The 16,948-nt window shown below is 45.8% G+C and overlaps 66 pseudogenes; all 66 read right to left on the minus strand.

Annotated features, from left to right (window-relative positions):
- Positions 1–861: 861 nt before the first annotated feature.
- Positions 862–980, minus strand: LOC140110077 (5S ribosomal RNA; annotated as a pseudogene).
- An 830-nt stretch (positions 981–1,810) lies between these two features.
- On the minus strand, positions 1,811–1,929 carry LOC140110078 (5S ribosomal RNA; annotated as a pseudogene).
- Positions 1,930–2,763: 834 nt separating this feature from the next.
- Positions 2,764–2,882, minus strand: LOC140109665 (5S ribosomal RNA; annotated as a pseudogene).
- A 70-nt stretch (positions 2,883–2,952) lies between these two features.
- LOC140110214 (5S ribosomal RNA) lies at positions 2,953–3,071 on the minus strand (annotated as a pseudogene).
- A 70-nt stretch (positions 3,072–3,141) lies between these two features.
- Positions 3,142–3,260, minus strand: LOC140109728 (5S ribosomal RNA; annotated as a pseudogene).
- Positions 3,261–3,521: 261 nt separating this feature from the next.
- On the minus strand, positions 3,522–3,640 carry LOC140110146 (5S ribosomal RNA; annotated as a pseudogene).
- Positions 3,641–3,712: 72 nt separating this feature from the next.
- Positions 3,713–3,831, minus strand: LOC140110247 (5S ribosomal RNA; annotated as a pseudogene).
- Positions 3,832–4,092: 261 nt separating this feature from the next.
- LOC140110248 (5S ribosomal RNA) lies at positions 4,093–4,211 on the minus strand (annotated as a pseudogene).
- A 70-nt stretch (positions 4,212–4,281) lies between these two features.
- On the minus strand, positions 4,282–4,400 carry LOC140110079 (5S ribosomal RNA; annotated as a pseudogene).
- Positions 4,401–4,472: 72 nt separating this feature from the next.
- LOC140109729 (5S ribosomal RNA) lies at positions 4,473–4,591 on the minus strand (annotated as a pseudogene).
- A 70-nt stretch (positions 4,592–4,661) lies between these two features.
- LOC140109731 (5S ribosomal RNA) lies at positions 4,662–4,780 on the minus strand (annotated as a pseudogene).
- A 261-nt stretch (positions 4,781–5,041) lies between these two features.
- Positions 5,042–5,160, minus strand: LOC140110118 (5S ribosomal RNA; annotated as a pseudogene).
- A 261-nt stretch (positions 5,161–5,421) lies between these two features.
- LOC140110149 (5S ribosomal RNA) lies at positions 5,422–5,540 on the minus strand (annotated as a pseudogene).
- Positions 5,541–5,610: 70 nt separating this feature from the next.
- On the minus strand, positions 5,611–5,729 carry LOC140110186 (5S ribosomal RNA; annotated as a pseudogene).
- A 72-nt stretch (positions 5,730–5,801) lies between these two features.
- Positions 5,802–5,920, minus strand: LOC140109732 (5S ribosomal RNA; annotated as a pseudogene).
- Positions 5,921–5,990: 70 nt separating this feature from the next.
- Positions 5,991–6,109, minus strand: LOC140110208 (5S ribosomal RNA; annotated as a pseudogene).
- A 72-nt stretch (positions 6,110–6,181) lies between these two features.
- On the minus strand, positions 6,182–6,300 carry LOC140109734 (5S ribosomal RNA; annotated as a pseudogene).
- Positions 6,301–6,370: 70 nt separating this feature from the next.
- On the minus strand, positions 6,371–6,489 carry LOC140110249 (5S ribosomal RNA; annotated as a pseudogene).
- Positions 6,490–6,559: 70 nt separating this feature from the next.
- On the minus strand, positions 6,560–6,678 carry LOC140110081 (5S ribosomal RNA; annotated as a pseudogene).
- Positions 6,679–6,750: 72 nt separating this feature from the next.
- Positions 6,751–6,869, minus strand: LOC140110182 (5S ribosomal RNA; annotated as a pseudogene).
- Positions 6,870–6,941: 72 nt separating this feature from the next.
- On the minus strand, positions 6,942–7,060 carry LOC140109626 (5S ribosomal RNA; annotated as a pseudogene).
- Positions 7,061–7,512: 452 nt separating this feature from the next.
- LOC140109735 (5S ribosomal RNA) lies at positions 7,513–7,631 on the minus strand (annotated as a pseudogene).
- Positions 7,632–7,701: 70 nt separating this feature from the next.
- On the minus strand, positions 7,702–7,820 carry LOC140110250 (5S ribosomal RNA; annotated as a pseudogene).
- Positions 7,821–7,890: 70 nt separating this feature from the next.
- On the minus strand, positions 7,891–8,009 carry LOC140110082 (5S ribosomal RNA; annotated as a pseudogene).
- A 72-nt stretch (positions 8,010–8,081) lies between these two features.
- LOC140109736 (5S ribosomal RNA) lies at positions 8,082–8,200 on the minus strand (annotated as a pseudogene).
- A 70-nt stretch (positions 8,201–8,270) lies between these two features.
- On the minus strand, positions 8,271–8,389 carry LOC140110150 (5S ribosomal RNA; annotated as a pseudogene).
- Positions 8,390–8,459: 70 nt separating this feature from the next.
- On the minus strand, positions 8,460–8,578 carry LOC140109737 (5S ribosomal RNA; annotated as a pseudogene).
- A 72-nt stretch (positions 8,579–8,650) lies between these two features.
- Positions 8,651–8,769, minus strand: LOC140109738 (5S ribosomal RNA; annotated as a pseudogene).
- Positions 8,770–8,841: 72 nt separating this feature from the next.
- On the minus strand, positions 8,842–8,960 carry LOC140109739 (5S ribosomal RNA; annotated as a pseudogene).
- A 70-nt stretch (positions 8,961–9,030) lies between these two features.
- On the minus strand, positions 9,031–9,149 carry LOC140109740 (5S ribosomal RNA; annotated as a pseudogene).
- A 263-nt stretch (positions 9,150–9,412) lies between these two features.
- Positions 9,413–9,531, minus strand: LOC140110211 (5S ribosomal RNA; annotated as a pseudogene).
- Positions 9,532–9,601: 70 nt separating this feature from the next.
- Positions 9,602–9,720, minus strand: LOC140110083 (5S ribosomal RNA; annotated as a pseudogene).
- Positions 9,721–9,792: 72 nt separating this feature from the next.
- LOC140109741 (5S ribosomal RNA) lies at positions 9,793–9,911 on the minus strand (annotated as a pseudogene).
- Positions 9,912–10,172: 261 nt separating this feature from the next.
- On the minus strand, positions 10,173–10,291 carry LOC140109743 (5S ribosomal RNA; annotated as a pseudogene).
- Positions 10,292–10,552: 261 nt separating this feature from the next.
- LOC140109745 (5S ribosomal RNA) lies at positions 10,553–10,671 on the minus strand (annotated as a pseudogene).
- Positions 10,672–10,741: 70 nt separating this feature from the next.
- On the minus strand, positions 10,742–10,860 carry LOC140109746 (5S ribosomal RNA; annotated as a pseudogene).
- A 70-nt stretch (positions 10,861–10,930) lies between these two features.
- LOC140109747 (5S ribosomal RNA) lies at positions 10,931–11,049 on the minus strand (annotated as a pseudogene).
- A 70-nt stretch (positions 11,050–11,119) lies between these two features.
- Positions 11,120–11,238, minus strand: LOC140109748 (5S ribosomal RNA; annotated as a pseudogene).
- A 70-nt stretch (positions 11,239–11,308) lies between these two features.
- LOC140109749 (5S ribosomal RNA) lies at positions 11,309–11,427 on the minus strand (annotated as a pseudogene).
- Positions 11,428–11,497: 70 nt separating this feature from the next.
- Positions 11,498–11,616, minus strand: LOC140109750 (5S ribosomal RNA; annotated as a pseudogene).
- Positions 11,617–11,686: 70 nt separating this feature from the next.
- LOC140110084 (5S ribosomal RNA) lies at positions 11,687–11,805 on the minus strand (annotated as a pseudogene).
- A 72-nt stretch (positions 11,806–11,877) lies between these two features.
- On the minus strand, positions 11,878–11,996 carry LOC140109751 (5S ribosomal RNA; annotated as a pseudogene).
- Positions 11,997–12,066: 70 nt separating this feature from the next.
- On the minus strand, positions 12,067–12,185 carry LOC140109752 (5S ribosomal RNA; annotated as a pseudogene).
- Positions 12,186–12,255: 70 nt separating this feature from the next.
- On the minus strand, positions 12,256–12,374 carry LOC140110251 (5S ribosomal RNA; annotated as a pseudogene).
- Positions 12,375–12,444: 70 nt separating this feature from the next.
- LOC140109753 (5S ribosomal RNA) lies at positions 12,445–12,563 on the minus strand (annotated as a pseudogene).
- A 72-nt stretch (positions 12,564–12,635) lies between these two features.
- On the minus strand, positions 12,636–12,754 carry LOC140109756 (5S ribosomal RNA; annotated as a pseudogene).
- Positions 12,755–12,824: 70 nt separating this feature from the next.
- On the minus strand, positions 12,825–12,943 carry LOC140110189 (5S ribosomal RNA; annotated as a pseudogene).
- Positions 12,944–13,011: 68 nt separating this feature from the next.
- LOC140110085 (5S ribosomal RNA) lies at positions 13,012–13,130 on the minus strand (annotated as a pseudogene).
- A 72-nt stretch (positions 13,131–13,202) lies between these two features.
- On the minus strand, positions 13,203–13,321 carry LOC140109627 (5S ribosomal RNA; annotated as a pseudogene).
- Positions 13,322–13,391: 70 nt separating this feature from the next.
- On the minus strand, positions 13,392–13,509 carry LOC140110040 (5S ribosomal RNA; annotated as a pseudogene).
- A 261-nt stretch (positions 13,510–13,770) lies between these two features.
- LOC140110252 (5S ribosomal RNA) lies at positions 13,771–13,889 on the minus strand (annotated as a pseudogene).
- A 70-nt stretch (positions 13,890–13,959) lies between these two features.
- Positions 13,960–14,078, minus strand: LOC140110088 (5S ribosomal RNA; annotated as a pseudogene).
- A 72-nt stretch (positions 14,079–14,150) lies between these two features.
- LOC140109757 (5S ribosomal RNA) lies at positions 14,151–14,269 on the minus strand (annotated as a pseudogene).
- Positions 14,270–14,339: 70 nt separating this feature from the next.
- LOC140109715 (5S ribosomal RNA) lies at positions 14,340–14,458 on the minus strand (annotated as a pseudogene).
- A 72-nt stretch (positions 14,459–14,530) lies between these two features.
- Positions 14,531–14,649, minus strand: LOC140109758 (5S ribosomal RNA; annotated as a pseudogene).
- A 72-nt stretch (positions 14,650–14,721) lies between these two features.
- On the minus strand, positions 14,722–14,840 carry LOC140109759 (5S ribosomal RNA; annotated as a pseudogene).
- A 70-nt stretch (positions 14,841–14,910) lies between these two features.
- LOC140109760 (5S ribosomal RNA) lies at positions 14,911–15,029 on the minus strand (annotated as a pseudogene).
- A 72-nt stretch (positions 15,030–15,101) lies between these two features.
- On the minus strand, positions 15,102–15,220 carry LOC140109634 (5S ribosomal RNA; annotated as a pseudogene).
- A 259-nt stretch (positions 15,221–15,479) lies between these two features.
- LOC140110089 (5S ribosomal RNA) lies at positions 15,480–15,598 on the minus strand (annotated as a pseudogene).
- Positions 15,599–15,670: 72 nt separating this feature from the next.
- LOC140109704 (5S ribosomal RNA) lies at positions 15,671–15,789 on the minus strand (annotated as a pseudogene).
- Positions 15,790–15,859: 70 nt separating this feature from the next.
- On the minus strand, positions 15,860–15,978 carry LOC140110151 (5S ribosomal RNA; annotated as a pseudogene).
- Positions 15,979–16,050: 72 nt separating this feature from the next.
- LOC140109761 (5S ribosomal RNA) lies at positions 16,051–16,169 on the minus strand (annotated as a pseudogene).
- A 70-nt stretch (positions 16,170–16,239) lies between these two features.
- On the minus strand, positions 16,240–16,358 carry LOC140109762 (5S ribosomal RNA; annotated as a pseudogene).
- Positions 16,359–16,428: 70 nt separating this feature from the next.
- Positions 16,429–16,547, minus strand: LOC140110090 (5S ribosomal RNA; annotated as a pseudogene).
- A 72-nt stretch (positions 16,548–16,619) lies between these two features.
- On the minus strand, positions 16,620–16,738 carry LOC140109763 (5S ribosomal RNA; annotated as a pseudogene).
- A 72-nt stretch (positions 16,739–16,810) lies between these two features.
- Positions 16,811–16,929, minus strand: LOC140109764 (5S ribosomal RNA; annotated as a pseudogene).
- Positions 16,930–16,948: the final 19 nt, after the last annotated feature.

Consider the following 16,948-nt stretch of genomic DNA (forward strand, 5'->3'; position numbering starts at 1 on the left):
CAGGCACATTCAGCTTAGAATGGCCGTTGACAGCAGCTGTTCAATTTGAACCTTCTTTTACCATCTTTGACATAGAAACTAACACAATTTTCAGGTTCAAAAAGGTCAACGGAACTTGGGATTCCCAGCCAGTCTCCCATGCTGGTACTTGCCAAGCCTTAAGCTGCATTGCTGCTGCGATCTGACGAGAGCAGGCACATTCAGCTTAGAATGGCCGTTGACAGCAGCTGTTCAATTTGAACCTTCTTTTACTATCTCATAGAGAAACTAACACAATTTTCATGTTCAAAAAGGTCAACGGAACTTGGGATTCCCAGCCAGTCTCCCATGCTGGTACTTGCCAAGCCTTAAGCTGCATTGCTGCTGCGATCTGACGAGAGCAGGCACATTCAGCTTAGAATGGCCGTTGACAGCAGCTGTTCAATTTGAACCTTCTTTTACCATCTTTGACATAGAAACTAACACAATTTTCAGGTTCAAAAAGGTCAAAGGAACTTGGGATTCCCAGCCAGTCTCCCATGCTGGTACTTGCCAAGCCTTAAGCTGCATTGCTGCTGCGATCTGACGAGAGCAGGCACATTCAGCTTAGAATGGCCGTTGACAGCAGCTGTTCAATTTGAACCTTCTTTTACTATCTCATAGAGAAACTAACACAATTTTCAGGTTCAAAAAGGTCAACGGAACTTGGGATTCCCAGCCAGTCTCCCATGCTGGTACTTGCCAAGCCTTAAGCTGCATTGCTGCTGCGATCTGACGAGAGGAGGCACATTCAGCTTAGAATGGCTGTTGACAGCAGCTGTTCAATTTGAACCTTCTTTTACTATCTCATAGAGAAACTAACACAATTTTCAGGTTCAAAAAGGCCAACGGAACTTGGGATTCCCAGCCAGTCTCCCATGCTGGTACTTGCCAAGCCTTAAGCTGCATTGCTGCTGCGATCTGACGAGAGCAGGCACATTCAGCTTAGAATGGCCGTTGACAGCAGCTGTTCAATTTGAACCTTCTTTTACCTTCTTTGACATAGAAACTAACACAATTTTCAGGTTCAAAAAGGTCAACGTAACTCGGGATTCCCAGCCAGTCTCCCATGCTGGTACTTGCCAAGCCTTAAGCTGCATTGCTGCTGCGATCTGACGAGAGCAGGCACATTCAGCTTAGAATGGCCATTGACAGCAGCTGTTCAATTTGAACCTTCTTTTACTATCTCATAGAGAAACTAACACAATTTTCAGGTTCAAAAAGGTCAACGGAACTTAGGATTCCCAGCCAGTCTCCCATGCTGGTACTTGCCAAGCCTTAAGCTGCATTGCTGCTGCGATCTGACGAGAGCAGGCACATTCAGCTTAGAATGGCCGTTGACAGCAGCTGTTCAATTTGAACCTTCTTTTACCATCTTTGACATAGAAACTAACACAATTTTCAGGTTCAAAAAGGTCAACGGAACTTGGGATTCCCAGCCAGTCTCCCATGCTGGTACTTGCCAAGCCTTAAGCTGCATTGCTGCTGCGATCTGACGAGAGCAGGCACATTCAGCTTAGAATGGCCGTTGACAGCAGCTGTTCAATTTGAACCTTCTTTTACTATCTCATAGAGAAACTAACACAATTTTCAGGTTCAAAAAGGTCAACGGAACTTGGGATTCCCAGCCAGTCTCCCATGCTGGTACTTGCCAAGCCTTAAGCTGCATTGCTGCTGCGATCTGACGAGAGCAGGCACATTCAGCTTAGAATGGCCGTTGACAGCAGCTGTTCAATTTGAACCTTCTTTTACTATCTCATAGAGAAACTAACACAATTTTCAGGTTCAAAAAGGCCAACGGAACTTGGGATTCCCAGCCAGTCTCCCATGCTGGTACTTGCCAAGCCTTAAGCTGCATTGCTGCTGCGATCTGACGAGAGCAGGCACATTCAGCTTAGAATGGCCGTTGACAGCAGCTGTTCAATTTGAACCTTCTTTTACCATCTTTGACATAGAAACTAACACAATTTTCAGGTTCAAAAAGGTCAACGGAACTTGGGATTCCCAGCCAGTCTCCCATGCTGGTACTTGCCAAGCCTTAAGCTGCATTGCTGCTGCGATCTGACGAGAGCAGGCACATTCAGCTTAGAATGGCCGTTGACAGCAGCTGTTCAATTTGAACCTTCTTTTACCATCTTTGACATAGAAACTAACACAATTTTCAGGTTCAAAAAGGTCAACGGAACTTGGGATTCCCAGCCAGTCTCCCATGCTGGTACTTGCCAAGCCTTAAGCTGCATTGCTGCTGCGATCTGACGAGAGCAGGCACATTCAGCTTAGAATGGCCGTTGACAGCAGCTGTTCAATTTGAACCTTCTTTTACTATCTCATAGAGAAACTAACACAATTTTCAGGTTCAAAAAGGTCAACGGAACTTGGGATTCCCAGCCAGTCTCCCATGCTGGTACTTGCCAAGCCTTAAGCTGCATTGCTGCTGCGATCTGACGAGAGCAGGCACATTCAGCTTAGAATGGCCGTTGACAGCAGCTGTTCAATTTGAACCTTCTTTTACCATCTTTGACATAGAAACTAACACAATTTTCAGGTTCAAAAAGGTCAAAGGAACTTGGGATTCCCAGCCAGTCTCCCATGCTGGTACTTGCTAAGCCTTAAGCTGCATTGCTGCTGCGATCTGACGAGAGCAGGCACATTCAGCTTAGAATGGCCGTTGACAGCAGCTGTTCAATTTGAACCTATTTTTACCATCTTTGACATAGAAACTAACACAATTTTCAGGTTCAAAAAGGTCAACGGAACTTGGGATTCCCAGCCAGTCTCCCATGCTGGTACTTGCCAAGCCTTAAGCTGCATTGCTGCTGCGATCTGACGTGAGCAGGCACATTCAGCTTAGAATGGCTGTTGACAGCAGCTGTTCAATTTGAACCTTCTTTTACTATCTCATAGAGAAACTAACACAATTTTAAGGTTCAAAAAGGCCAACGGAACTTGGGATTCCCAGCCAGTCTCCCATGCTGGTACTTGCCAAACCTTAAGCTGCATTGCTGCTGCGATCTGACGAGAGCAGGCACATTCAGCTTAGAATGGCCGTTGACAGTAGCTGTTCAATTTGAACCTTCTTTTACTATCTCATAGAGAAACTAACACAATTTTCAGGTTCAAAAAGGTCAACGGAACTTGGGATTCCCAGCCAGTCTCCCATGCTGGTACTTGCCAAGCCTTAAGCTGCATTGCTGCTGCGATCTGACGAGAGCAGGCACATTCAGCTTAGAATGGCCGTTGACAGCAGCTGTTCAATTTGAACCTTCTTTTACCATCTTTGACATAGAAACTAACACAATTTTCAGGTTCAAAAAGGTCAAAGGAACTTGGGATTCCCAGCCAGTCTCCCATGCTGGTACTTGCCAAGCCTTAAGCTGCATTGCTGCTGCGATCTGACGAGAGCAGGCACATTCAGCTTAGAATGGCCGTTGACAGCAGCTGTTCAATTTGAACCTTCTTTTACTATCTCATAGAGAAACTAACACAATTTTCATGTTCAAAAAGGTCAACAGAACTTGGGATTCCCAGCCAGTCGCCCATGCTGGTACTTGCCAAGCCTTAAGCTGCATTGCTGCTGCGATCTGACGAGAGCAGGCACATTCAGCTTAGAATGGCCATTGACAGCAGCTGTTCAATTTGAACCTTCTTTTACCATCTTTGACATAGAAACTAACACAATTTAAAGGTTCAAAAAGGTCAACGGAACTTGGGATTCCCAGCCAGTCTCCCATGCTGGTACTTGCCAAGCCTTAAGCTGCATTGCTGCTGCGATCTGACGAGAGCAGGCACATTCAGCTTAGAATGGCTGTTGACAGCAGCTGTTCAATTTGAACCTTCTTTTACTATCTCATAGAGAAACTAACACAATTTTCAGGTTCAAAAAGGTCAAAGGAACTTGGGATTCCCAGCCAGTCTCCCATGCTGGTACTTGCCAAGCCTTAAGCTGCATTGCTGCTGCGATCTGACGAGAGCAGGCACATTCAGCTTAGAATGGCCATTGACAGCAGCTGTTCAATTTGAACCTTCTTTTACCATCTTTGACATAGAAACTAACACAATTTAAAGGTTCAAAAAGGTCAACGGAACTTGGGATTCCCAGCCAGTCTCCCATGCTGGTACTTGCCAAGCCTTAAGCTGCATTGCTGCTGCGATCTGACGAGAGCAGGCACATTCAGCTTAGAATGGCTGTTGACAGCAGCTGTTCAATTTGAACCTTCTTTTACTATCTCATAGAGAAACTAACACAATTTTCAGGTTCAAAAAGGCCAACGGAACTTGGGATTCCCAGCCAGTCTCCCATGCTGGTACTTGCCAAGCCTTAAGCTGCATTGCTGCTGCGATCTGACGAGAGCAGGCACATTCAGCTTAGAATGGCCGTTGACAGCAGCTGTTCAATTTGAACCTTCTTTTACCATCTTTGACATAGAAACTAACACAATTTTCAGGTTCAAAAAGGTCAACGGAACTTGGGATTCCCAGCCAGTCTCCCATGCTGGTACTTGCCAAGCCTTAAGCTGCATTGCTGCTGCGATCTGACGAGAGCAGGCACATTCAGCTTAGAATGGCCGTTGACAGCAGCTGTTCAATTTGAACCTTCTTTTACTATCTCATAGAGAAACTAACACAATTTTCAGGTTCAAAAAGGTCAACGGAACTTGGGATTCCCAGCCAGTCTCCCATGCTGGTACTTGCCAAGCCTTAAGCTGCATTGCTGCTGCGATCTGACGAGAGCAGGCACATTCAGCTTAGAATGGCCGTTGACAGCAGCTGTTCAATTTGAACCTTCTTTTACCATCTTTGACATAGAAACTAACACAATTTTCAGGTTCAAAAATGTCAAAGGAACTTGGGATTCCCAGCCAGTCTCCCATGCTGGTACTTGCCAAGCCTTAAGCTGCATTGCTGCTGCGATCTGACGAGAGCAGGCACATTCAGCTTAGAATGGCCGTTGACAGCAGCTGTTCAATTTGAACCTTCTTTTACTATCTCATAGAGAAACTAACACAATTTTCAGGTTCAAAAAGGTCAACGGAACTTGGGATTCCCAGCCAGTCTCCCATGCTGGTACTTGCCAAGCCTTAAGCTGCATTGCTGCTGCGATCTGACGAGAGCAGGCACATTCAGCTTAGAATGGCCATTGACAGCAGCTGTTCAATTTGAACCTTCTTTTACCATCTTTGACATAGAAACTAACACAATTTTCAGGTTCAAAAAGGTCAAAGGAACTTGGGATTCCCAGCCAGTCTCCCATGCTGGTACTTGCCAAGCCTTAAGCTGCATTGCTGCTGCGATCTGACGAGAGCAGGCACATTCAGCTTAGAATGGCCGTTGACAGCAGCTGTTCAATTTGAACCTTCTTTTACTATCACATAGAGAAACTAACACAATTTTCAGGTTCAAAAAGGTCAACGGAACTTAGGATTCCCAGCCAGTCTCCCATGCTGGTACTTGCCAAGCCTTAAGCTGCATTGCTGCTGCGATCTGACGAGAGCAGGCACATTCAGCTTAGAATGGCCGTTGACAGCAGCTGTTCAATTTGAACCTTCTTTTACTATCTCATAGAGAAACTAACACAATTTTAAGGTTCAAAAAGGTCAACGGAACTTGGGATTCCCAGCCAGTCTCCCATGCTGGTACTTGCCAAGCCTTAAGCTGCATTGCTGCTGCGATCTGACGAGAGCAGGCACATTCAGCTTAGAATGGTCGTTGACAGCAGCTGTTCAATTTGAACCTTCTTTTACCATCTTTGACATAGAAACTAACACAATTTTCAGGTTCAAAAAGGTCAACGGAACTTGGGATTCCCAGCCAGTCTCCCATGCTGGTACTTGCCAAGCCTTAAGCTGCATTGCTGCTGCGATCTGACGAGAGCAGGCACATTCAGCTTAGAATGGCCGTTGACAGCAGCTGTTCAATTTGAACCTTCTTTTACTATCTCATAGAGAAACTAACACAATTTTCAGGTTCAAAAAGGTCAACGGAACTTGGGATTCCCAGCCAGTCTCCCATGCTGGTACTTGTCAAGCCTTAAGCTGCATTGCTGCTGCGATCTGACGAGAGCAGGCACATTCAACTTAGAATGGCCATTGACAGCAGCTGTTCAATTTGAACCTTCTTTTACCATCTTTGACATAGAAACTAACACAATTTTCAGGTTCAAAAAGGTCAACGGAACTTGGGATTCCCAGCCAGTCTCCCATGCTGGTACTTGCCAAGCCTTAAGCTGCATTGCTGCTGCGATCTGACGAGAGCAGGCACATTCAGCTTAGAATGGCCGTTGACAGCAGCTGTTCAATTTGAACCTTCTTTTACTATCTCATAGAGAAACTAACACAATTTTCAGGTTCAAAAAGGTCAACGGAACTTGGGATTCCCAGCCAGTCTCCCATGCTGGTACTTGCCAAGCCTTAAGCTGCATTGCTGCTGCGATCTGACGAGAGCAGGCACATTCAGCTTAGAATGGCTGTTGACAGCAGCTGTTCAATTTGAACCTTCTTTTACTATCTCATAGAGAAACTAACACAATTTTCAGGTTCAAAAAGGCCAACGGAACTTGGGATTCCCAGCCAGTCTCCCATGCTGGTACTTGCCAAGCCTTAAGCTGCATTGCTGCTGCGATCTGACGAGAGCAGGCACATTCAGCTTAGAATGGCCGTTGACAGCAGCTGTTCAATTTGAACCTTCTTTTACCATCTTTGACATAGAAACTAACACAATTTTCAGGTTCAAAAAGGTCAACGGAACTTGGGATTCCCAGCCAGTCTCCCATGCTGGTACTTGCCAAGCCTTAAGCTGCATTGCTGCTGCGATCTGACGAGTGCAGGCACATTCAGCTTAGAATGGCCGTTGACAGCAGCTGTTCAATTTGAACCTTCTTTTACCATCTTTGACATAGAAACTAACACAATTTTCATGTTCAAAAAGGTCAACGGAACTCGGGATTCCCAGCCAGTCTCCCATGCTGGTACTTGCCAAGCCTTAAGCTGCATTGCTGCTGCAATCTGACGAGAGCAGGCACATTCAGCTTAGAATGGCCGTTGACAGCAGCTGTTCAATTTGAACCTTCTTTTACTATCTCATAGAGAAACTAACACAATTTTAAGGTTCAAAAAGGTCAACAGAACTTAGGATTCCCATCCAGGCTCCCATGCTGGTACTTGCCAAGCCTTAAGCTGCATTGCTGCTGCGATATGACGAGAGCAGGCACATTCAGCTTAGAATGGCCGTTGACAGCAGCTGTTCAATTTGAACCTTCTTTTACCATCTTTGACATAGAAACTAACACAATTTTCAGGTTCAAAAAGGGCAACGGAACTTGGGATTCCCAGCCAGTCTCCCATGCTGGTACTTGCCAAGCCTTAAGCTGCATTGCTGCTGCAATCTGACGAGAGCAGGCACATTCAGCTTAGAATGGCCGTTGACAGCAGCTGTTCAATTTGAACCTTCTTTTACCATCTTTGACATAGAAACTAACACAATTTTCAGGTTCAAAAAGGTCAACGGAACTTGGGATTCCCAGCCAGTCTCCCATGCTGGTACTTGCCAAGCCTTAAGCTGCATTGCTGCTGCGATCTGACGAGAGCAGGCACATTCAGCTTAGAATGGCCGTTGACAGCAGCTGTTCAATTTGAACCTTCTTTTACTATCTCATAGAGAAACTAACACAATTTTCATGTTCAAAAAGGTCAACGGAACTTGGGATTCCCAGCCAGTCTCCCATGCTGGTACTTGCCAAGCCTTAAGCTGCATTGCTGCTGCGATCTGACGAGAGCAGGCACATTCAGCTTAGAATGGCTGTTGACAGCAGCTGTTCAATTTGAACCTTCTTTTACTATCTCATAGAGAAACTAACACAATTTTCAGGTTCAAAAAGGCCAACGGAACTTGGGATTCCCAGCCAGTCTCCCATGCTGGTACTTGCCAAGCCTTAAGCTGCATTGCTGCTGCGATCTGACGAGAGCAGGCACATTCAGCTTAGAATGGCCGTTGACAGCAGCTGTTCAATTTGAACCTTCTTTTACCATCTTTGACATAGAAACTAACACAATTTTCAGGTTCAAAAAGGTCAACGGAACTTGGGATTCCCAGCCAGTCTCCCATGCTGGTACTTGCCAAGCCTTAAGCTGCATTGCTGCTGCGATCTGACGAGAGCAGGCACATTCAGCTTAGAATGGCCGTTGACAGCAGCTGTTCAATTTGAACCTTCTTTTACTATCTCATAGAGAAACTAACACAATTTTCAGGTTCAAAAAGGTCAACGGAACTTAGGATTCCCAGCCAGTCTCCCATGCTGGTACTTGCCAAGCCTTAAGCTGCATTGCTGCTGCGATCTGACGAGAGCAGGCACATTCAGCTTAGAATGGCCGTTGACAGCAGCTGTTCAATTTGAACCTTCTTTTACTATCTCATAGAGAAACTAACACAATTTTCAGGTTCAAAAAGGTCAACGGAACTTGGGATTCCCAGCCAGTCTCCCATGCTGGTACTTGCCAAGCCTTAAGCTGCATTGCTGCTGCGATCTGACGAGAGCAGGCACATTCAGCTTAGAATGGCCGTTGACAGCAGCTGTTCAATTTGAACCTTCTTTTACCATCTTTGACATAGAAACTAACACAATTTTCAGGTTCAAAAAGGTCAACGGAACTTGGGATTCCCAGCCAGTCTCCCATGCTGGTACTTGCCAAGCCTTAAGCTGCATTGCTGCTGCGATCTGACGAGAGCAGGCACATTCAGCTTAGAATGGCCGTTGACAGCAGCTGTTCAATTTGAACCTTCTTTTACCATCTTTGACATAGAAACTAACACAATTTTCAGGTTCAAAAAGGTCAACGGAACTTGGGATTCCCAGCCAGTCTCCCATGCTGGTACTTGCCAAGCCTTAAGCTGCATTGCTGCTGCGATCTGACGAGAGCAGGCACATTCAGCTTAGAATGGCCGTTGACAGCAGCTGTTCAATTTGAACCTTCTTTTACTATCTCATAGAGAAACTAACACAATTTTAAGGTTCAAAAAGGTCAACGGAACTTGGGATTCCCAGCCAGTCTCCCATGCTGGTACTTGCCAAGCCTTAAGCTGCATTGCTGCTGCGATCTGACGAGAGCAGGCACATTCAGCTTAGAATGGCCGTTGACAGCAGCTGTTCAATTTGAAACTTCTTTTACCATCTTTGACATAGAAACTAACACAATTTTCAGGTTCAAAAAGGTCAAAGGAACTTGGGATTCCCAGCCAGTCTCCCATGCTGGTACTTGCCAAGCCTTAAGCTGCATTGCTGCTGCGATCTGACGAGAGCAGGCACATTCAGCTTAGAATGGCCATTGACAGCAGCTGTTCAATTTGAACCTTCTTTTACCATCTTTGACATAGAAACTAACACAATTTAAAGGTTCAAAAAGGTCAACGGAACTTGGGATTCCCAGCCAGTCTCCCATGCTGGTACTTGCCAAGCCTTAAGCTGCATTGTTGCTGCGATCTGACGAGAGCAGGCACATTCAGCTTAGAATGGCTGTTGACAGCAGCTGTTCAATTTGAACCTTCTTTTACTATCTCATAGAGAAACTAACACAATTTTCAGGTTCAAAAAGGCCAACGGAACTTGGGATTCCCAGCCAGTCTCCCATGCTGGTACTTGCCAAGCCTTAAGCTGCATTGCTGCTGCGATCTGACGAGAGCAGGCACATTCAGCTTAGAATGGCCGTTGACAGCAGCTGTTCAATTTGAACCTTCTTTTACCATCTTTGACGTAGAAACTAACACAATTTTCAGGTTCAAAAAGGTCAACGGAACTTGGGATTCCCAGCCAGTCTCCCATGCTGGTACTTGCCAAGCCTTAAGCTGCATTGCTGCTGCGATCTGACGAGAGCAGGCACATTCAGCTTAGAATGGCCGTTGACAGCAGCTGTTCAATTTGAACCTTCTTTTACTATCTCATAGAGAAACTAACACAATTTTCAGGTTCAAAAAGGTCAAGGGAACTTAGGATTCCCAGCCAGTCTCCCATGCTGGTACTTGCCAAGCCTTAAGCTGCATTGCTGCTGCGATCTGACGAGAGCAGGCACATTCAGCTTAGAATGGCCGTTGACAGCAGCTGTTCAATTTGAACCTTCTTTTACCATCTTTGACATAGAAACTAACACAATTTTCAGGTTCAAAAAGGTCAACGGAACTTGGGATTCCCAGCCAGTCTCCCATGCTGGTACTTGCCAAGCCTTAAGCTGCATTGCTGCTGCGATCTGACGAGAGCAGGCACATTCAGCTTAGAATGGCCGTTGACAGCAGCTGTTCAATTTGAACCTTCTTTTACTATCTCATAGAGAAACTAACACAATTTTCAGGTTCAAAAAGGTCAAGGGAACTTAGGATTCCCAGCCAGTCTCCCATGCTGGTACTTGCCAAGCCTTAAGCTGCATTGCTGCTGCGATCTGACGAGAGCAGGCACATTCAGCTTAGAATGGCCGTTGACAGCAGCTGTTCAATTTGAACCTTCTTTTACCATCTTTGACATAGAAACTAACACAATTTTCAGGTTCAAAAAGGTCAACGGAACTTGGGATTCCCAGCCAGTCTCCCATGCTGGTACTTGCCAAGCCTTAAGCTGCATTGCTGCTGCGATCTGACGAGAGCAGGCACATTCAGCTTAGAATGGCCGTTGACAGCAGCTGTTCAATTTGAACCTTCTTTTACTATCTCATAGAGAAACTAACACAATTTTCAGGTTCAAAAAGGTCAACGGAACTTGGGATTCCCAGCCAGTCTCCCATGCTGGTACTTGCCAAGCCTTAAGCTGCATTGCTGCTGCGATCTGACGAGAGCAGGCACATTCAGCTTAGAATGGCCGTTGACAGCAGCTGTTCAATTTGAACCTTCTTTTACTATCTCATAGAGAAACTAACACAATTTTCAGGTTCAAAAAGGTCAACGGAACTTGGGATTCCCAGCCAGTCTCCCATGCTGGTACTTGCCAAGCCTTAAGCTGCATTGCTGCTGCGATCTGACGAGAGCAGGCACATTCAGCTTAGAATGGCCGTTGACAGCAGCTGTTCAATTTGAACCTTCTTTTACTATCTCATAGAGAAACTAACACAATTTTCAGGTTCAAAAAGGTCAACGGAACTTGGGATTCCCAGCCAGTCTCCCATGCTGGTACTTGCCAAGCCTTAAGCTGCATTGCTGCTGCGATCTGACGAGAGCAGGCACATTCAGCTTAGAATGGCCGTTGACAGCAGCTGTTCAATTTGAACCTTCTTTTACTATCTCATAGAGAAACTAACACAATTTTCAGGTTCAAAAAGGTCAACGGAACTTGGGATTCCCAGCCAGTCTCCCATGCTGGTACTTGCCAAGCCTTAAGCTGCATTGCTGCTGCGATCTGACGAGAGCAGGCACATTCAGCTTAGAATGGCCGTTGACAGCAGCTGTTCAATTTGAACCTTCTTTTACTATCTCATAGAGAAACTAACACAATTTTCAGGTTCAAAAAGGTCAACGGAACTTGGGATTCCCAGCCAGTCTCCCATGCTGGTACTTGCCAAGCCTTAAGCTGCATTGCTGCTGCGATCTGACGAGAGCAGGCACATTCAGCTTAGAATGGCCGTTGACAGCAGCTGTTCAATTTGAACCTTCTTTTACTATCTCATAGAGAAACTAACACAATTTTCAGGTTCAAAAAGGCCAACGGAACTTGGGATTCCCAGCCAGTCTCCCATGCTGGTACTTGCCAAGCCTTAAGCTGCATTGCTGCTGCGATCTGACGAGAGCAGGCACATTCAGCTTAGAATGGCCGTTGACAGCAGCTGTTCAATTTGAACCTTCTTTTACCATCTTTGACATAGAAACTAACACAATTTTCAGGTTCAAAAAGGTCAACGGAACTTGGGATTCCCAGCCAGTCTCCCATGCTGGTACTTGCCAAGCCTTAAGCTGCATTGCTGCTGCGATCTGACGAGAGCAGGCACATTCAGCTTAGAATGGCCGTTGACAGCAGCTGTTCAATTTGAACCTTCTTTTACTATCTCATAGAGAAACTAACACAATTTTCAGGTTCAAAAAGGTCAACGGAACTTGGGATTCCCAGCCAGTCTCCCATGCTGGTACTTGCCAAGCCTTAAGCTGCATTGCTGCTGCGATCTGACGAGAGCAGGCACATTCAGCTTAGAATGGCCGTTGACAGCAGCTGTTCAATTTGAACCTTCTTTTACTATCTCATAGAGAAACTAACACAATTTTCAGGTTCAAAAAGGTCAACGGAACTTGGGATTCCCAGCCAGTCTCCCATGCTGGTACTTGCCAAGCCTTAAGCTGCATTGCTGCTGCGATCTGACGAGAGCAGGCACATTCAGCTTAGAATGGCTGTTGACAGCAGCCGTTCAATTTGAACCTTCTTTTATTATCTCATAGAGAAACTAACACAATTTTCAGGTTCAAAAAGGTCAACGGAACTTGGGATTCCCAGCCAGTCTCCCATGCTGGTACTTGCCAAGCCTTAAGCTGCATTGCTGCTGCGATCTGACGAGAGCAGGCACATTCAGCTTAGAATGGCCGTTGACAGCAGCTGTTCAATTTGAACCTTCTTTTACCATCTTTGACATAGAAACTAACACAATTTTCAGGTTCAAAAAGGTCAACGGAACTTGGGATTCCCAGCCAGTCTCCCATGCTGGTACTTGCCAAGCCTTAAGCTGCATTGCTGCTGCGATCTGACGAGAGCAGGCACATTCAGCTTAGAATGGCCGTTGACAGCAGCGGTTCAATTTGAACCTTCTTTTACTATCTCATAGAGAAACTAACACAATTTTCAGGTTCAAAAAGGTCAACGGAACTTGGGATTCCCAGCAAGTCTCCCATGCTGGTACTTGCCAAGCCTTAAGCTGCATTGCTGCTGCGATCTGACGAGAGCAGGCACATTCAGCTTAGAATGGCTGTTGACAGCAGCTGTTCAATTTGAACCTTCTTTTACTATCTCATAGAGAAACTAACACAATTCAGGTTCAAAAAGGCCAACGGAACTTGGGATTCCCAGCCAGTCTCCCATGCTGGTACTTGCCAAGCCTTAAGCTGCATTGCTGCTGCGATCTGACGAGAGCAGGCACATTCAGCTTAGAATGGCCGTTGACAGCAGCTGTTCAATTTGAACCTTCTTTTACCATCTTTGACATAGAAACTAACACAATTTTCAGGTTCAAAAAGGTCAACGGAACTTGGGATTCCCAGCCAGTCTCCCATGCTGGTACTTGCCAAGCCTTAAGCTGCATTGCTGCTGCGATCTGACTAGAGCAGGCACATTCAGCTTAGAATGGCCGTTGACAGCAGCTGTTCAATTTGAACCTTCTTTTACTATCTCATAGAGAAACTAACACAATTTTCAGGTTCAAAAAGGTCAACGGAACTTGGGTTCCCAGCCAGTCTCCCATGCTGGTACTTGCCAAGCCTTAAGCTGCATTGCTGCTGCGATCTGACGAGAGCAGGCACATTCAGCTTAGAATGGCCGTTGACAGCAGCTGTTCAATTTGAACCTTCTTTTACCATCTTTGACATAGAAACTAACACAATTTTCAGGTTCAAAAATGTCAACGGAACTTGGGATTCCCAGCCAGTCTCCCATGCTGGTACTTGCCAAGCCTTAAGCTGCATTGCTGCTGCGATCTGACGAGAGCAGGCACATTCAGCTTAGAATGGCCGTTGACAGCAGCTGTTCAATTTGAACCTTCTTTTACTATCTCATAGAGAAACTAACACAATTTTCATGTTCAAAAAGGTCAACGGAACTTGGGATTCCCAGCCAGTCTCCCATGCTGGTACTTGCCAAGCCTTAAGCTGCATTGCTGCTGCGATCTGACGAGAGCAGGCACATTCAGCTTAGAATGGCTGTTGACAGCAGCTGTTCAATTTGAACCTTCTTTTACTATCTCATAGAGAAACTAACACAATTTTCAGGTTCAAAAAGGCCAACGGAACTTGGGATTCCCAGCCAGTCTCCCATGCTGGTACTTGCCAAGCCTTAAGCTGCATTGCTGCTGCGATCTGACGAGAGCAGGCACATTCAGCTTAGAATGGCCGTTGACAGCAGCTGTTCAATTTGAACCTTCTTTTACCATCTTTGACATAGAAACTAACACAATTTTCAGGTTCAAAAAGGTCAACGGAACTTGGGATTCCCAGCCAGTCTCCCATGCTGGTACTTGCCAAGCCTTAAGCTGCATTGCTGCTGCGATCTGACGAGAGCAGGCACATTCAGCTTAGAATGGCCGTTGACAGCAGCTGTTCAATTTGAACCTTCTTTTACTATCTCATAGAGAAACTAACACAATTTTCAGGTTCAAAAAGGTCAACGGATCTTAGGATTCCTAGCCAGTCTCCCATGCTGGTACTTGCCAAGCCTTAAGCTGCATTGCTGCTGCGATCTGACGAGAGCAGGCACATTCAGCTTAGAATGGCCGTTGACAGCAGCTGTTCAATTTGAACCTTCTTTTACCATCTTTGACATAGAAACTAACACAATTTTCAGGTTCAAAAAGGTCAACGGAACTTGGGATTCCCAGCCAGTCTCCCATGCTGGTACTTGCCAAGCCTTAAGCTGCATTGCTGCTGCGATCTGACGAGAGCAGGCACATTCAGCTTAGAATGGCCGTTGACAGCAGCTGTTCAATTTGAACCTTCTTTTACCATCTTTGACATAGAAACTAACACAATTTTCAGGTTCAAAAAGGTCAACGGAACTTGGGATTCCCAGCCAGTCTCCCATGCTGGTACTTGCCAAGCCTTAAGCTGCATTGCTGCTGCGATCTGACGAGAGCAGGCACATTCAGCTTAGAATGGCCGTTGACAGCAGCTGTTCAATTTGAACCTTCTTTTACTATCTCATAGAGAAACTAACACAATTTTCATGTTCAAAAAGGTCAACGGAACTTGGGATTCCCAGCCAGTCTCCCATGCTGGTACTTGCCAAGCCTTAAGCTGCATTGCTGCTGCGATCTGACGAGAGCAGGCACATTCAGCTTAGAATGGCCGTTGACAGCAGCTGTTCAATTTGAACCTTCTTTTACCATCTTTGACATAGAAACTAACACAATTTTCAGGTTCAAAAAGGTCAAAGGAACTTGGGATTCCCAGCCAGTCTCCCATGCTGGTACTTGCCAAGCCTTAAGCTGCATTGCTGCTGCGATCTGACGAGAGCAGGCACATTCAGCTTAGAATGGCCGTTGACAGCAGCTGTTCAATTTGAACCTTCTTTTACTATCTCATAGAGAAACTAACACAATTTTCAGGTTCAAAAAGGTCAACGGAACTTGGGATTCCCAGCCAGTCTCCCATGCTGGTACTTGCCAAGCCTTAAGCTGCATTGCTGCTGCGATCTGACGAGAGGAGGCACATTCAGCTTAGAATGGCTGTTGACAGCAGCTGTTCAATTTGAACCTTCTTTTACTATCTCATAGAGAAACTAACACAATTTTCAGGTTCAAAAAGGCCAACGGAACTTGGGATTCCCAGCCAGTCTCCCATGCTGGTACTTGCCAAGCCTTAAGCTGCATTGCTGCTGCGATCTGACGAGAGCAGGCACATTCAGCTTAGAATGGCCGTTGACAGCAGCTGTTCAATTTGAACCTTCTTTTACCTTCTTTGACATAGAAACTAACACAATTTTCAGGTTCAAAAAGGTCAACGTAACTCGGGATTCCCAGCCAGTCTCCCATGCTGGTACTTGCCAAGCCTTAAGCTGCATTGCTGCTGCGATCTGACGAGAGCAGGCACATTCAGCTTAGAATGGCCATTGACAGCAGCTGTTCAATTTGAACCTTCTTTTACTATCTCATAGAGAAACTAACACAATTTTCAGGTTCAAAAAGGTCAACGGAACTTAGGATTCCCAGCCAGTCTCCCATGCTGGTACTTGCCAAGCCTTAAGCTGCATTGCTGCTGCGATCTGACGAGAGCAGGCACATTCAGCTTAGAATGGCCGTTGACAGCAGCTGTTCAATTTGAACCTTCTTTTACCATCTTTGACATAGAAACTAACACAATTTTCAGGTTCAAAAAGGTCAACGGAACTTGGGATTCCCAGCCAGTCTCCCATGCTGGTACTTGCCAAGCCTTAAGCTGCATTGCTGCTGCGATCTGACGAGAGCAGGCACATTCAGCTTAGAATGGCCGTTGACAGCAGCTGTTCAATTTGAACCTTCTTTTACTATCTCATAGAGAAACTAACACAATTTTCAGGTTCAAAAAGGTCAACGGAACTTGGGATTCCCAGCCAGTCTCCCATGCTGGTACTTGCCAAGCCTTAAGCTGCATTGCTGCTGCGATCTGACGAGAGCAGGCACATTCAGCTTAGAATGGCCGTTGACAGCAGCTGTTCAATTTGAACCTTCTTTTACTATCTCATAGAGAAACTAACACAATTTTCAGGTTCAAAAAGGCCAACGGAACTTGGGATTCCCAGCCAGTCTCCCATGCTGGTACTTGCCAAGCCTTAAGCTGCATTGCTGCTGCGATCTGACGAGAGCAGGCACATTCAGCTTAGAATGGCCGTTGACAGCAGCTGTTCAATTTGAACCTTCTTTTACCATCTTTGACATAGAAACTAACACAATTTTCAGGTTCAAAAAGGTCAACGGAACTTGGGATTCCCAGCCAGTCTCCCATGCTGGTACTTGCCAAGCCTTAAGCTGCATTGCTGCTGCGATCTGACGAGAGCAGGCACATTCAGCTTAGAATGGCCGTTGACAGCAGCTGTTCAATTTGAACCTTCTTTTACCATCTTTGACATAGAAACTAACACAATTTTCAGGTTCAAAAAGGTCAACGGAACTTGGGATTCCCAGCCAGTCTCCCATGCTGGTACTTGCCAAGCCTTAAGCTGCATTGCTGCTGCGATCTGACGAGAGCAGGCACATTCAGCTTAGAATGGCCGTTGACAGCAGCTGTTCAATTTGAA

Source organism: Engystomops pustulosus, unplaced genomic scaffold, assembly GCF_040894005.1.
Source record: "Engystomops pustulosus unplaced genomic scaffold, aEngPut4.maternal MAT_SCAFFOLD_235, whole genome shotgun sequence".
Taxonomy (NCBI): domain Eukaryota; kingdom Metazoa; phylum Chordata; class Amphibia; order Anura; family Leptodactylidae; genus Engystomops; species Engystomops pustulosus.